Raw genomic sequence first — 12,183 nt, forward strand, 5'->3', positions numbered from 1 at the left:
GGCCCCTTTAAGTTAATACATTGTAGCGGCACCTTTTGCTGCAATTACAGCTGCAAGTCGCTTGGGGTTATGTCTCTATCAGTTTTGCACATCGAGAGACTGAAATTGTTGCCCATTCTTCCTTTGCAAACCGCTCGATCTGAGTGAGGTTGGATGGAGAACAGCAGTTTTCAGCTCTTTCCACAGATTCTCGATTGGATTCAGGTCTGGACTGTGACTTGGCCATTCTAACACCTGGATACGTTTATTTGTGAACCATTCAATTGTAGATTTTGCTTTATGTTTTGCTATTATTGTCTTGTTGGAAGACAAATCTCCGTCCCAGTCTCAGGTTTTTTCCAGACTCCAACAGGTTTTCTTCAAGAATGGTCCTGTATTTGGCTCCATCCATCTTCCCATCAATTTTAACCATCTTCCCTGTCCCTGCTGAAGAAAAGCAGGCCCAAACCATGGTGCTGCCACCATCATGTTTGACAGTGGGAATAGTGTGTTCAGGGTGATGAGCTGTGTTGCTTTTATGCCAAACATATCGTTTGGCATTGTGCCCAAAAAGTTCGATTTTGGTTTCATCTGACTAGAGCACCTTCTTCCACATGTTTGGTGTGTCTCCCAGGTGGCTTGTGGCAAACTTTAAACAATACTTTTTATGGATATCTTTGAGAGATGGCATTCTCCTTGCCACTCTTGTAAAGGCCAGATTTGTGCAGTGTACGACGGATTGTTGTCTTATGGACAGACTCTCCCACCTCAACTGTAGATCTCTGCAGTTCATCCAGAGTGATCATGGGTCTCTTGGCTGCATCTCTGATCAGTCTTCTCCTTGTTTGAGATGAAATTTTTGAGGGACGGCAGGGTCTTGGTAGATTTGCAGTGGTATGGTACTCCTTCCATTTCAATATGATTACTTGCACAGTGCTCCTTGGGATGTTTAAAGTTGTGGAAATCTTTTTGTAACCAAATCCAGCTTTAACCCCTTCAGCCCCCAGCCTGTTTTCACCTTAAAGACCGACCCGGCCATTTTTTTGCAATTTTTACCAGTGTCACTTTGACAGGTTATAAGTCTGGAACGCTTCAACGGATCCTGGCGATTCTGACACTGTTTTTTCGTGTCATATTGTACTTCATGTCAGTGGTAAATTTAGACCGATATGTTTTGCGTTTATTTGTGAAAATTTCGGAAATTTGGCGAAAATTTTGAAAATTTCGCAATTTTCAAAATTTGAAATTTTATGCCCATAAATCTGAGAGATATGTCACACAAAATAGTTACTAAATAACATTTCCCACATGTCTGCTTTACACCAGCGCAATTTTGTAAACAAAAATAGGATAGTTAGAAGGGTTCAAAGTTCATCAGAATGTCTCATTTTTCCAACAAAATTTAGAAAAAAAAAATGTTTAAGTACCACATCACATTTAGAGTGATTTGAGAAACCTAGGCGATAGAAAATACCCAAAAGTTACCCGATTCTAAAATCTGCACCCCTCACACTGCTCAAAACTACATCCAAGAAGTTTATTAACCCTTTAGGAGCTTCACAGCAACCAAAGCAATGTAGAAGGAAAAAATGAAAATTTTACTTTTTTACACAAAAATGTTACTTTAGCCATAAAATTTAGCATTTTCACAAGGGTATCAGGAAAAATGCACCATAAAATGTATGGTGCATTTTCTCCTGAGTACGCAGATACCTCATATGTGGTGGAAATCAAATGTTTGGGCACATGGCAGGGCTCGGAAGGCAAGGTGTGCCATTTGAATTTTTGAGTGCAAAATTAGCTGCACTCATTAGCGGACGCCATGTCGGGTTTGAAGACTCCCTGAGGTGCCTAAACAATGGAGCTCCCCCACAAGTGACCCCATTTTGGAAGCTAGACCCCTCATGGAATTTAGCTGTTTAGTGAGCACTTTGAACCCCTGGAGGCTTCATAAACATTTGTAATGTTCAGCCATGAAAATATATATATTTTTTTTTTTTTACCACAAAATTGTTTTTTCAAACAGGTAGCTTTTTTTTCACAAGGGTATCAGGAAAAAATGCACCATAAAACGTATTGTGCAATTTCTCCTGAGTACACAGATACCTCATATGTGGTGGAAATCAATTGTTTGGGCGCACGGCGGGGCTCAGAAGAGAAGGAGCGCCATTTCACAGCAAAATTGGTTGGAATTATTAGCAGACGCCATGTTGCATTTGGAGACCCCCTGAGGTGCCTAAACAATGGAGCTTCCCCACATGTGACCCCATTTTGGAAACTAGACACCTCCCCCATACAAAAAAATTAGTTTGGCGAAATAAAAAATACGGACGTCAGTAAAAAAAAAAAAAAAAAAAAAAAAAAGAGTGCCTGCAACTGACACTATGGCAAGTGCCACACGTGCGAGCGATGCACGAATCTCGCATCGCATCATCCGGCACAGCCGCACGCTCCTGTCTTGAAGAGCACGACCATGCCGGATGATGCGATGTGAGACTCGTGCATCGCTCTCACGTGTGGCACTGGGCTGACCCTTAAAATATTCAGTAAAAAATACTGTAGTTGCCGATTACTACAGTATAATTTTACTGGCCCTAAACAAAGTTTATTTGTATTTCTTTCTTAGTTTACAGAAAAAAAATCAGGACGCACGCACGGATGTGCTGCAAAAACGGGGGGGACTAGGTGGGATGAAAAAAAAGATGGATGGAGGAGGGGAGAGGGCGTGGCGGAGGATGGGAGCAGCAGATGGAAGAGCGGCGGAGGATGGTAGAGGGCGGGCAGCAGATCAGGGTGAGAGGTGGTGGAGGGGGTAGCAGATCGGGGAGGGAGAGAAGTGGGGGAGGAGGCTTCAGATGATGGGAGAGAGCTTGCAGCAGATCAGGGAGGGTGAAAGAGGGGGCAGCAGATCAGAGAGGGGGGCAGCAGCTGATGAGGGAGAGCGGGGAGCTGATCGGGAAGGTGAGATGGTGGAGGCGGGGAGCAGATCGGGAAGGTGAGATGTCGGAGGCGGGCAGCAGATGGAGAGGGTGGGAGATGGCGGAGGCGGGCAACAGATCGGGAAGGTGAGATGGCGGGCAGCAGATCGGGAAGGTGAGATGGCGGAGGCGGGCAGCAGATCGGGAAGGTGAGATGGCGGAGGCGGGCAGCAGATGGGGAGGGTGGGAGATGGCGAAGGCGGGCAGCAGATCGGGAAGGTGAAATGGCGGACAGCGGGCAGCAGATCAGGAAGGTGAGATGGCGGGCAGCAGATCGGGAAGGTGAGATGGCGGACAGCAGATCGGGAAGGTGAGATGGCGGACAGCGGGCAGCAGATCTCACAGGGTGGGAGATGGTGGAGGGGGCAGCAGATGAGGATGGGAGAGAGCGGGCAGCAGCTCACGGAGGGGGGCAGTGGCTGATGGGAGAGAGCGGTGGCGAATGGAGGCGGCTGCAGCAGATAGAGGAGATCGGCAGTGGATCGGCGGCGGTGGCAGCAGATCGGGGGATCGGCGGCGGTTGCAGCGGATCGGGGGCAGGGGCTTACCAGGGCACTTGCAGGGATCGCTCCCCTCGGCTTCCACGGACGGAGTAAAGCGAAATGGAGTGGTCACCGGCCCCAGATCCACGGTGATTGGAGAGATCGGTCACAAGGCCGATCTCTCCAATCAGAGCTGGGGGCAGGTGAAGCACCGATCACCCAGCTCCAGCCAATAATCAGTGCTACAGCTGCACTGATTAGGGCTGGATTTCAATGTTTCAACCATTTTCAATGGTTGAAACATTGCAGTGGCTGTGATTGGCTGAGCGGTGTTCGTCAGCCAATCACAGCCTCCGTAGGTCCGGGGAGGAGGCACCACCCCTCCTGAGGTCAGGCAGAAGTCCCCTCCTCCCCAAATCTAAGGTTTGTGTGAACCGATTGCACTCACCAGGGCTCCGGGGCCGCGATTTTGCCATGACGTACTGGCTACGTCATGGGTCGTTTAGCACCATGTCACCATGACGTACCCAGTACGTCAAGGGTCGTTAAGGGGTTAAACTTCTCCACAACAGTATCACGGACCTGCCTGTTGTGTTCCTTGGTCTTCATGGTGCTCTCTATACTTTAACCCCTTCAGTCCCCAGCCTGTTTTCACCTTAAAGACCCGGCCATTTTTTGAAATTTTGACCAGTGTCACTTTGACAGGTTATAACTCTGGAATGCTTCAACGGATCCTGGCGATTCTGACATTGTTTTTTCGTGACATATTGTACTTCATGTCAGTGGTAAATTTAGGCCGATATGTTTTACGTTTATTTGTGAAAATTTCGGAAATTTGGCGAAAATTTTGAAAATTTTGCAATTTTCAAAATTTGAAATTTTATGCCCATAAATCTGAGAGATATGTCACACAAAATAGTTACTAAATAACATTTCCCACTTGTCTGCTTTACACCAGCGCAATTTTTGAAAAAAAAAAAAATTCCGTTAGGAAGTTAGAAGGGTTCAAAGTTCATCAGCAATTTCTCATTTTTCCAACAAAATTTACAAAAAAACATTTTTTAGGTACCACATCACATTTGGAGTGATTTGAGAAACCTAGGCGACAGAAAATACCCAAAAGTGACCCCATTCTAAAATCTGCACCCCTCACTCTGCTCAAAACCACATCCAAGAAGTTTATTAACCCTTTAGGAGCTTCACAGCAACCAAAGCAATGTAGAAGAAAAAATGAAAATTTTACTTTTTTAACACAAAAATGTTACTTTAGCCATATAAATTAGTATTTTCACAAGGGTATCAGGAAAAATGCATCATAAAATGTATCGTGCATTTTCTCCTGAGTACGCAGATACCTCATATGTGCTGGAAATCAAATGTTTGGGCACACGGCAGGACTCGGAAGGCAAGGAGCGCCATTTGAATTTTTGAGTGCAAAATTAGCTGCACTCATTAGCGGACGCCATGTCGTGTTTGAAGACTCCCTGAGGTGCCTAAACAATGGAGTTCCCCCATAAGTGACCCCATTTTGGAAACTAGAGCCCTCAAATAATTTTTCTAGATGTTTGATGTGCACTTTGAACCCCTGAGGGCTTCACAGAAGTTTATAACGTTGAGCCGTGAAAAGAAAAACATTTTTTTTACCACAAAACTGTTGCTTCAACCAGGTAGCTTTTTTATCACAAGGGTATCAGGAAAAATTGCACCATAAAATGTATTGTGCATTTTCTCCTGAGTACGCAGATACCTCATATGTGGTGGAAATCAAATGTTTGGGCACACGGCAGGGCTCGGAAGGCAAGGTGCACCATTTCACAGCAAAATTGGTTGGAATTATTAGCGGACGCCATGTTGCGTTTGGAGACCCCCCTGAAGTGCCTAAACAATGGAGCTCCCCCACAATTGACCCCATTTTGGAAACTAGACCCCTCATGGAATTTATCTAGCTGTTTAGTGAGCACTTTGAACCCCTGGAGGCTTCACAAACGTTTGTAATGTTCAGCCGTGAAAATATTTTATTCTTTTTTTTACCACAAAATTGTTTTTTCAAACAGATAGCTTTTTTTTCACAAGGGTATCAGGAAAAAATGCACCATAAAATGTATTGTGCAATTTCTCCTGAGTACACATGTGGTGGAAATCAATTGTTTGGGCGTACGGCGGGGCTCAGAAGAGAATGAGCGCCATTTCACAGTAAAATTGATTGGAATTATTAGCAGATGCCATGTTGCATTTGGAGACCCCCTGAGGTGCCTAAACAATGGAGCTGCCCCACATGTGATCCCATTTTGGAAACTAGACCCCCCCCATACAAAAAAATTAGTTTGGCGGAATAAAAAATACAGACATCAGTAAAAAAAAATAAAAAATATGAGCGCCTGCCACTAAAAGCCCTGTCACACACAGAGATAAATCTGCGGCAGATCTGTGGTTGCAGTGAAATTGTGGACAATCAGTGCCAGGTTTGTGGCTGTGCACAAATGGAACAATATGTCCATGATTGCACTGCAACCACAGATCTGCCAAAGATTTATCTCTGTGTGTGACGGGGCCTTAAGACCAGTGCCAAACGTGAGAGCAATGCACGAGTCTCGCATCGCATCATCCACTCCAGTCTGGAAGCGAGCAACTGCGCTGGATAATGCGATACGAGAGGGCGGGGCGGCAGATGAGAAAGGGCGCAGCGGATGGAAGATGGGAAAGGGCGCAGCGGATGGAAGATGGGAAAGGGCGCAGCGGGTGGAGGAGCAGCAGAGGATGGGAAAGGGCGCAGCGGATGGATGATGGGAAATGGCGCAGCGGATGAAGGAGCGGCAGAGGATGGGAAAGGGCGCAGCAGATGGATGATGGGAAATGGCGCAGCGGATGGAGGAGCGGCGGAGGATGGGGGGAGGGAGGTGAGATGGGGATACCTACCTTACAGGATGGATCTAGGCAGCAGGATCACAGCAGACAGAAGAGGCAGCAGATGAAGGAGGCAACAGATTGAGGAGGGTGAGAGTGGGCAGTAGATGAAGAGGATGGGAGAGAGCAGGCAGCAGATCGGGGAGGGGGGCAGAGTCTGGGAGAGAGAGATGGCACATGGAGGAGGGGGGCCCCGGGGGGAGGGTGGCCCCCAGAACATGTAGGGGGGAGGGTGGCTTGCAGCACATCATGTGGGGGGAGGGTGGCTTGCAGCACATGGAGGGATAGGAGGTGTAGTGGCGATGGAGAAGGGGCAGCCGATGAAGGAGGCGGCGGCGGCCGCCGATCGGGAACAGTGGGGGCCGATTCGGGGGCAGCAGCGGCTGAAAAAGGTGGGTGCGACGGTGGCGGGGACAGTGGCGAGAGTGGCGGCGGGGACAGCGATGGATCGGGAGCGGTGGCGGCGGGGACAGTGGCGAGCGTGGCGGCGGGGACAGTGGCGAGCGTGGCGGCGGGGACAGTGGCGAGCGTGGTGGCGGTGGATCGGGAGCAGCGGCAGGGACAGTGGCGAGCGTGGCGGCGGGGACAGTGGCGAGCGTGGCGGCGGTGGATCGGGAGCAGCGGCGGGGACAGTGGAGAGCGTGGCGGCGGGGACAGTGGCGAGCGTGGCGGCGGGGACAGCGGTGGATCGGGAGCAGCGGCGGGGACAGCAGTGGATCGGGAGCAGCGGCGGGGACAGCGGTGGATCGGGAGCAGCGGCGGGGACAGTGGCGGCGGGTACAGCGGTGGATCGGGAGCAGCGGCGGGGACAGTGGCGAGCGTGGCGGCGGGGACAGCGGTGGATCGGGAGCAGCGGCGGGGACAGCGGTGGATCGGGAGCAGCGGCGGGGACAGTGGCGGCGGGTACAGCGGTGGATCGGGAGCAGCGGCGGGTACAGCGGTGGATCGGGAGCAGCGGCGGGGACAGTGGCGAGCGTGGTGGTGGGGACAGCGGTGGATCGGGAGCAGCGGCGGGGCGATCGGAGACAGCGGCAGGGCTGGTGGTGGCGATCGGACCCGCGGAGGGGCTGGCGGTGGCGGGCGCGGGTGGCGGGCAATGCGGGCGGGGCGATCGGAGACAGTGGCGGGCGGGGCGATCGGAGACAGCGGCGGGGCGGGCGGGGCGATCGGAGACAGCGGCGGGGCTGGCAGGGCGATCGGGGACAGGGGCGGGCGGCGGGGGCAGCAACTTACCGATGGGCACCCACAGAGACCGCTCTCCTCGGCTTCCAGGGACGGTCACAGGCCCCAGATCCACATTGATTGGAGAAATCGGTCACAAGACCGGTCTCTCCAATCAGAGCTGGGGGCGGGTGAAACACCGATCACCCAGCTCCAGCCAATGGCCAGTGCTACAGCAGCACTGATCAGGGCTGGATTTAAATGTTCCCGCCATTTTCAATGGCTGGAACATTACAGTGACTGTAATTGGCTGAGCGGCGTTTGTCAGCCAATCACATCCGCTGATCCTGTTTTTGCAAAGAGAAACACATGCAAACGCATGTGTTATTTTACAGGATCCTGTCACTTGAAGTTTATGGGCGGGCATTGAAGAGGAAAGAGAGGAGAGGGAGAGCGAGAGGAGAGAGAGTGAGAGAAGAGATAAGAGAGAAGGAGGAGGCAAAGAGAGGAGAGAGAGACAGAGACACTGTGATCACGCCAGGCTGGTTTCTAGCCAAACAGGATCCTGTTTATCAGCACACCACCGTTCACACACGTTTCCGCACTGTTTAGTCAGGATCCAGCGACTTAGGCTGAGTTCACACACTGCGTTGTTTTGACGCTGCGTTTTAGTGCGTTTTTTTGCCGCGTTTTTGCTCACTGCTTTTTTATGTTTTTTTTTTTTATCAGTGAACATTGCCATTAAAGACTGTTGGAAAAAAAAAAAAAAGGTCTGATGTCATTTCCTTCTTCAACATGTTCTTCATTCTCCACTAGTGTATGTGTATGCAGGAGATCAGACAGCTGCAGAACTACAAGGCTCAGCATGCTGCATCCAGGACTGTATGCTGGAGGGAGAGTCAGGGGGAGCAGACCTACAAGGCTTAGCATACTCCATCCACTAGTGCAGGGGTCAGGAACCTTTTTGGCCAAGAGAGCCGTAAACGCCACATATTTTGAAATATAATTCCGCGAGAGCCGTACAATATGTTTAAAGGGCCATTGACAGATCAATCGCTCCAATGTTCACTTAGTACAGCAAGGAATGCTCCTCCCTGCTGTATAAAGCCACAACTGGACTGAAACAATGGTAATTAGCAGTAAAAAAATCAAATAAATAACTTACATTGTGAACTTGCGATGCATGACATCAGTCCAGGCAAGGAGAGTGGGGGGGGTGGGTAGTGGTCGTGGCACGGGGGGGGGGACAGGGGTTGTGTTTGGTGAAGGTAGCAGCAGCGGCGGGGGGAAGGGCGCTGGTACTCACACAGGCCGAACGGGTGACAGGGGGAAAGTGCAGCGCACAGCATAAGCTGTGAGCTGCACAAATATGGCACCGATCTCCTCTCTCTGTTGTGATCTGGATAGCCCAGGCGGCGCGTTCAGGTCACAGCAGGGAGCTTTCCTGTATTAAGTACAGGTCGCAGTCCGGGTACAGGGCGCTGCCATAAAGGAGTTGAGGTGAGTAACTATTGTTACAAACACCAAATCCAGCATGGCAGCCCCCAGTGTTTCAGTAACACTAGAATTAAATAAAAACTAAATAAACACTGAGTTTAATTTTGTATTAAAAATACTTGATTTCATAATCACTATTATTAATACAAAAATAAAAAATGCGACACCTTACCTTTAATCCTAATGCTCACCAGGGGGAGAGGCGCTGGTGGTGGTGGTGGTGGAGCGGCTCAGGAAGGTCACAGGAGGAAGAGTGATGCTGCGAGCTCGGAGGAGGGGGTGCTGCTGCTCAGGAGGGTCAGCAATGCTGTGGCTCGGGGGTGTAGCCATGGGTGCATTTGAATCCCCCGGGTATGGCTTACCAGGGCGGTAGTGTAGTGGTGGAGCAGAGTCACAGGATGCACTCGGGGGTGTTGCAGAGGCCGCCATTGATCTGTGGGCAGGGGGTCTGCGGAGGTGTCACAACACAGGGTGTCTCTGTGGCAAGTGCATTGAGCTGACTGCCGGCTCCATTGAATCACCCAGGTTTGACAAGATGGACGTCAAGAAAATGATCGCGGAGGTGGCGCGTGCGCAGATATGATTCCACGGCCATTTTCTTGAAGCTCATCGCATGAACCGTGGGTGATGCAATTGAGTCGGCAGTCAGCTCAATGCACCCACCGCCGAGACACTCTCGCAGCCCGCCTGCCCGCAGATTAATGCTGCCCACTGCGACACCGCCGAGCGCGTCCTGTGAGCCTGTCTCCTATGAGCCCGCTCGACCATCGCCACCTTCATAAGCCATATCTGTTTTGTAAGATACACCCCCATTTTACCGCCAGTTTTGAGGGAAAAAAAGTGCATCTTAGAAAACGAAAAATATGGTAAATGAGAATCCTGAAGTATTGTAAACATGTTCAGGATCTTTTCCTTGCACTTTGTATTGTAGAAAAAAAACTGCAGCATGTCAATTCTTTCTGTGTTTTTGCTACGTTTTCCCCATTAAAAGTAATGAAAATAAAATGCAAGCAAAAATACATATAATGCATCAAATTGTGGCAAAAAGCCTTGGTTTTTCTGCAGCATTTCTCCTGGCAGTAGATGCAGACTTGGTGCAGAAATTTCTGCAACCAAATCTTCATCTTGTGCACAGATTCCAGATTTGGAATCCAGATTTCAAACTGTTCCTGGCAGTTTGGCGAATCTTTACAAAGATAATATAATGCAAAAAGGGCCAGATGCAGTTTTCTGTATAGCTTACTGTTAACCCTGTCCAGCACATGGCTGCCTGCACATTACTAAATAAGCTAAGGGTCGACATCGGGGCACTGACCAGAGCTAGTGGGAGGGGGAGGCAGCAGAGGATGTTCTCACAGCAAGTCACAAACTTTGTGACTGTGTCGGCCACTGTCTGCCACTCAGACCGCACTGTCTGCAGCCTCCAGTCCTGACATATTCATCTCTGACCTGAGTCTGCATATCCTGAAACTGCCGACATGACATGCATCCACAATCACAGCAGTCACTGGCTCCACACGCTGCAGAAGAGTAGATGACGAGCCAGGCAGTCAGCTCGAGGTCACAGGTAGGAAGTGGCTGGAGGGGGCGGAGCCCAGCGCTGCCGGCCACTTGTATAAGAGCTAGTACAGTATAGTTACAGCGCAGCGACTCTGTCACAGAGCGGAGCCGGCTGTTTATCTTCAGGGTGAGTGCCGCCGGGCTCGGTCGCAATGGCGACCGCTGCGACCGCGGTAGTTACGCCCCTGTCAGCGTGCACCGCGGCCTGATGGAGCGCGGTGCATGCATCCTTCCCATAGACAGGTAGGAGCCCTGTCTGCGAGCCAGATACGGCCATCAAAAGAGCCATATCTGGCTCGCGAGCCATAGGTTCCCGACCCCTGCACTAGTGGATGCAGGAGAGCAGACAGCAGCTGCCGAACTACAAGGCTCAGCTTCCTCCTTCCAGGACTGTATGCAGGATTTCTTTGCCCCCCAAAAAAATGACGTGGGCTTCGCCATATTTTTGTATGCTAGCCGGGTACAGCAGGCAGGTACGGGCTGCCCCCAACCCCCAGCTGCCTATTTGTACCCGGCTGGGAACCAAAAATATAGGTAAGCCCTTTTTTTTTTTTTTTTTTTTTTTTTTTTTTTTTTTAATTATTTCATGAAATAATAAAAAAAAAAAAATGCTGTGGTCTTCGCCCAATTTTTGTGTCCAGCCAGGTACAACTAGGCAGCTGGGGATTGGAATCCGCAATGCAGGGTGCCTAAGCTTTCTGGGCACCCCGCTGCGAATTGCAGTCCGCAGCCACCCCAGAAAATGGCGCTTTCATAGAAGCGCCATATTCTGGCACTGTATCCAACTCTTCCAGTTGCCCTGATGCCGGGTGGCTTGCTGGGTAATAATGGGGTTAGGGCTAGCTGTATATTATCAGCTGGCCCTAAGCCCGAAATTCATGGTGTCACGCCAATATTAGACTTGGCCACCATGAATTTCTAGTAAAGATAAAAAAAACACAACACACAGAAAAATATTTTTATTAGAAATAAAACACAACACAATTAGTGGCTCCATCTTTATGGAAATAAAGAACCCCCTTCCGCAGTAATCCTGGGTCAAGGGTCCCGCGCCGTCCAATCCGGATCCAATATCATCTGATCGGTTTGCTGGAAGGCAAAGCGATCAAATGATGTCAGGTTCAAGGCCTGAATCACATGACACATCAGCTGATTGTATAAACGGCTTTTATACAATCAGCTGATGCATCAGTGCAAAAAAAAACATACTACACACGTCTGCAGTGTCAGACTGGCTACCGGAGGAAACTCCAGTAATACCAGGCCTGGATTCAGGTACCTGCACTGCACTCCGGAGCTGTCACCTGAGCTCCGGCGTGCAGCCTGGACTTTACAGCGAACGCCGAGTGATTGATTCCCCGGCACTTGCGGTTCAGTTCATGACAGCTGCAGACAGGCTGGGGTGATCGCCGGTGCTCTCACGTGAACTCCGGAGATCACCCCGGCCTGTCTGCAGCTGTCATGAACTGACTGCAAGTGACGGGGAATCAGTAAGTCGGCGCTCGCTGTACAGTCTAGGCTGATGCAGCAGTGCAAAAAAAAATAAAAACAACTACACACGTCCGTACACACTCCCGTCCGACCGCTACAGGAGCTGCCGGTAATCAGTGATGAAGTCTCCT

The 12,183-nt window shown here is 50.1% G+C and overlaps 1 protein-coding gene across 2 annotated transcripts in view; it reads left to right on the top strand.

Moving 5' to 3' along the window:
- CEP162 (centrosomal protein 162) overlaps positions 1–12,183 on the top strand; it is a 307,890-nt gene that overhangs the window by 135,842 nt on the left and 159,865 nt on the right. The gene's annotated exons all lie outside the window — the stretch shown is intronic.

The sequence above is a fragment of the Anomaloglossus baeobatrachus genome, chromosome 3 (assembly GCF_048569485.1).
Source record: "Anomaloglossus baeobatrachus isolate aAnoBae1 chromosome 3, aAnoBae1.hap1, whole genome shotgun sequence".
Lineage (NCBI taxonomy): Eukaryota > Metazoa > Chordata > Amphibia > Anura > Aromobatidae > Anomaloglossus > Anomaloglossus baeobatrachus.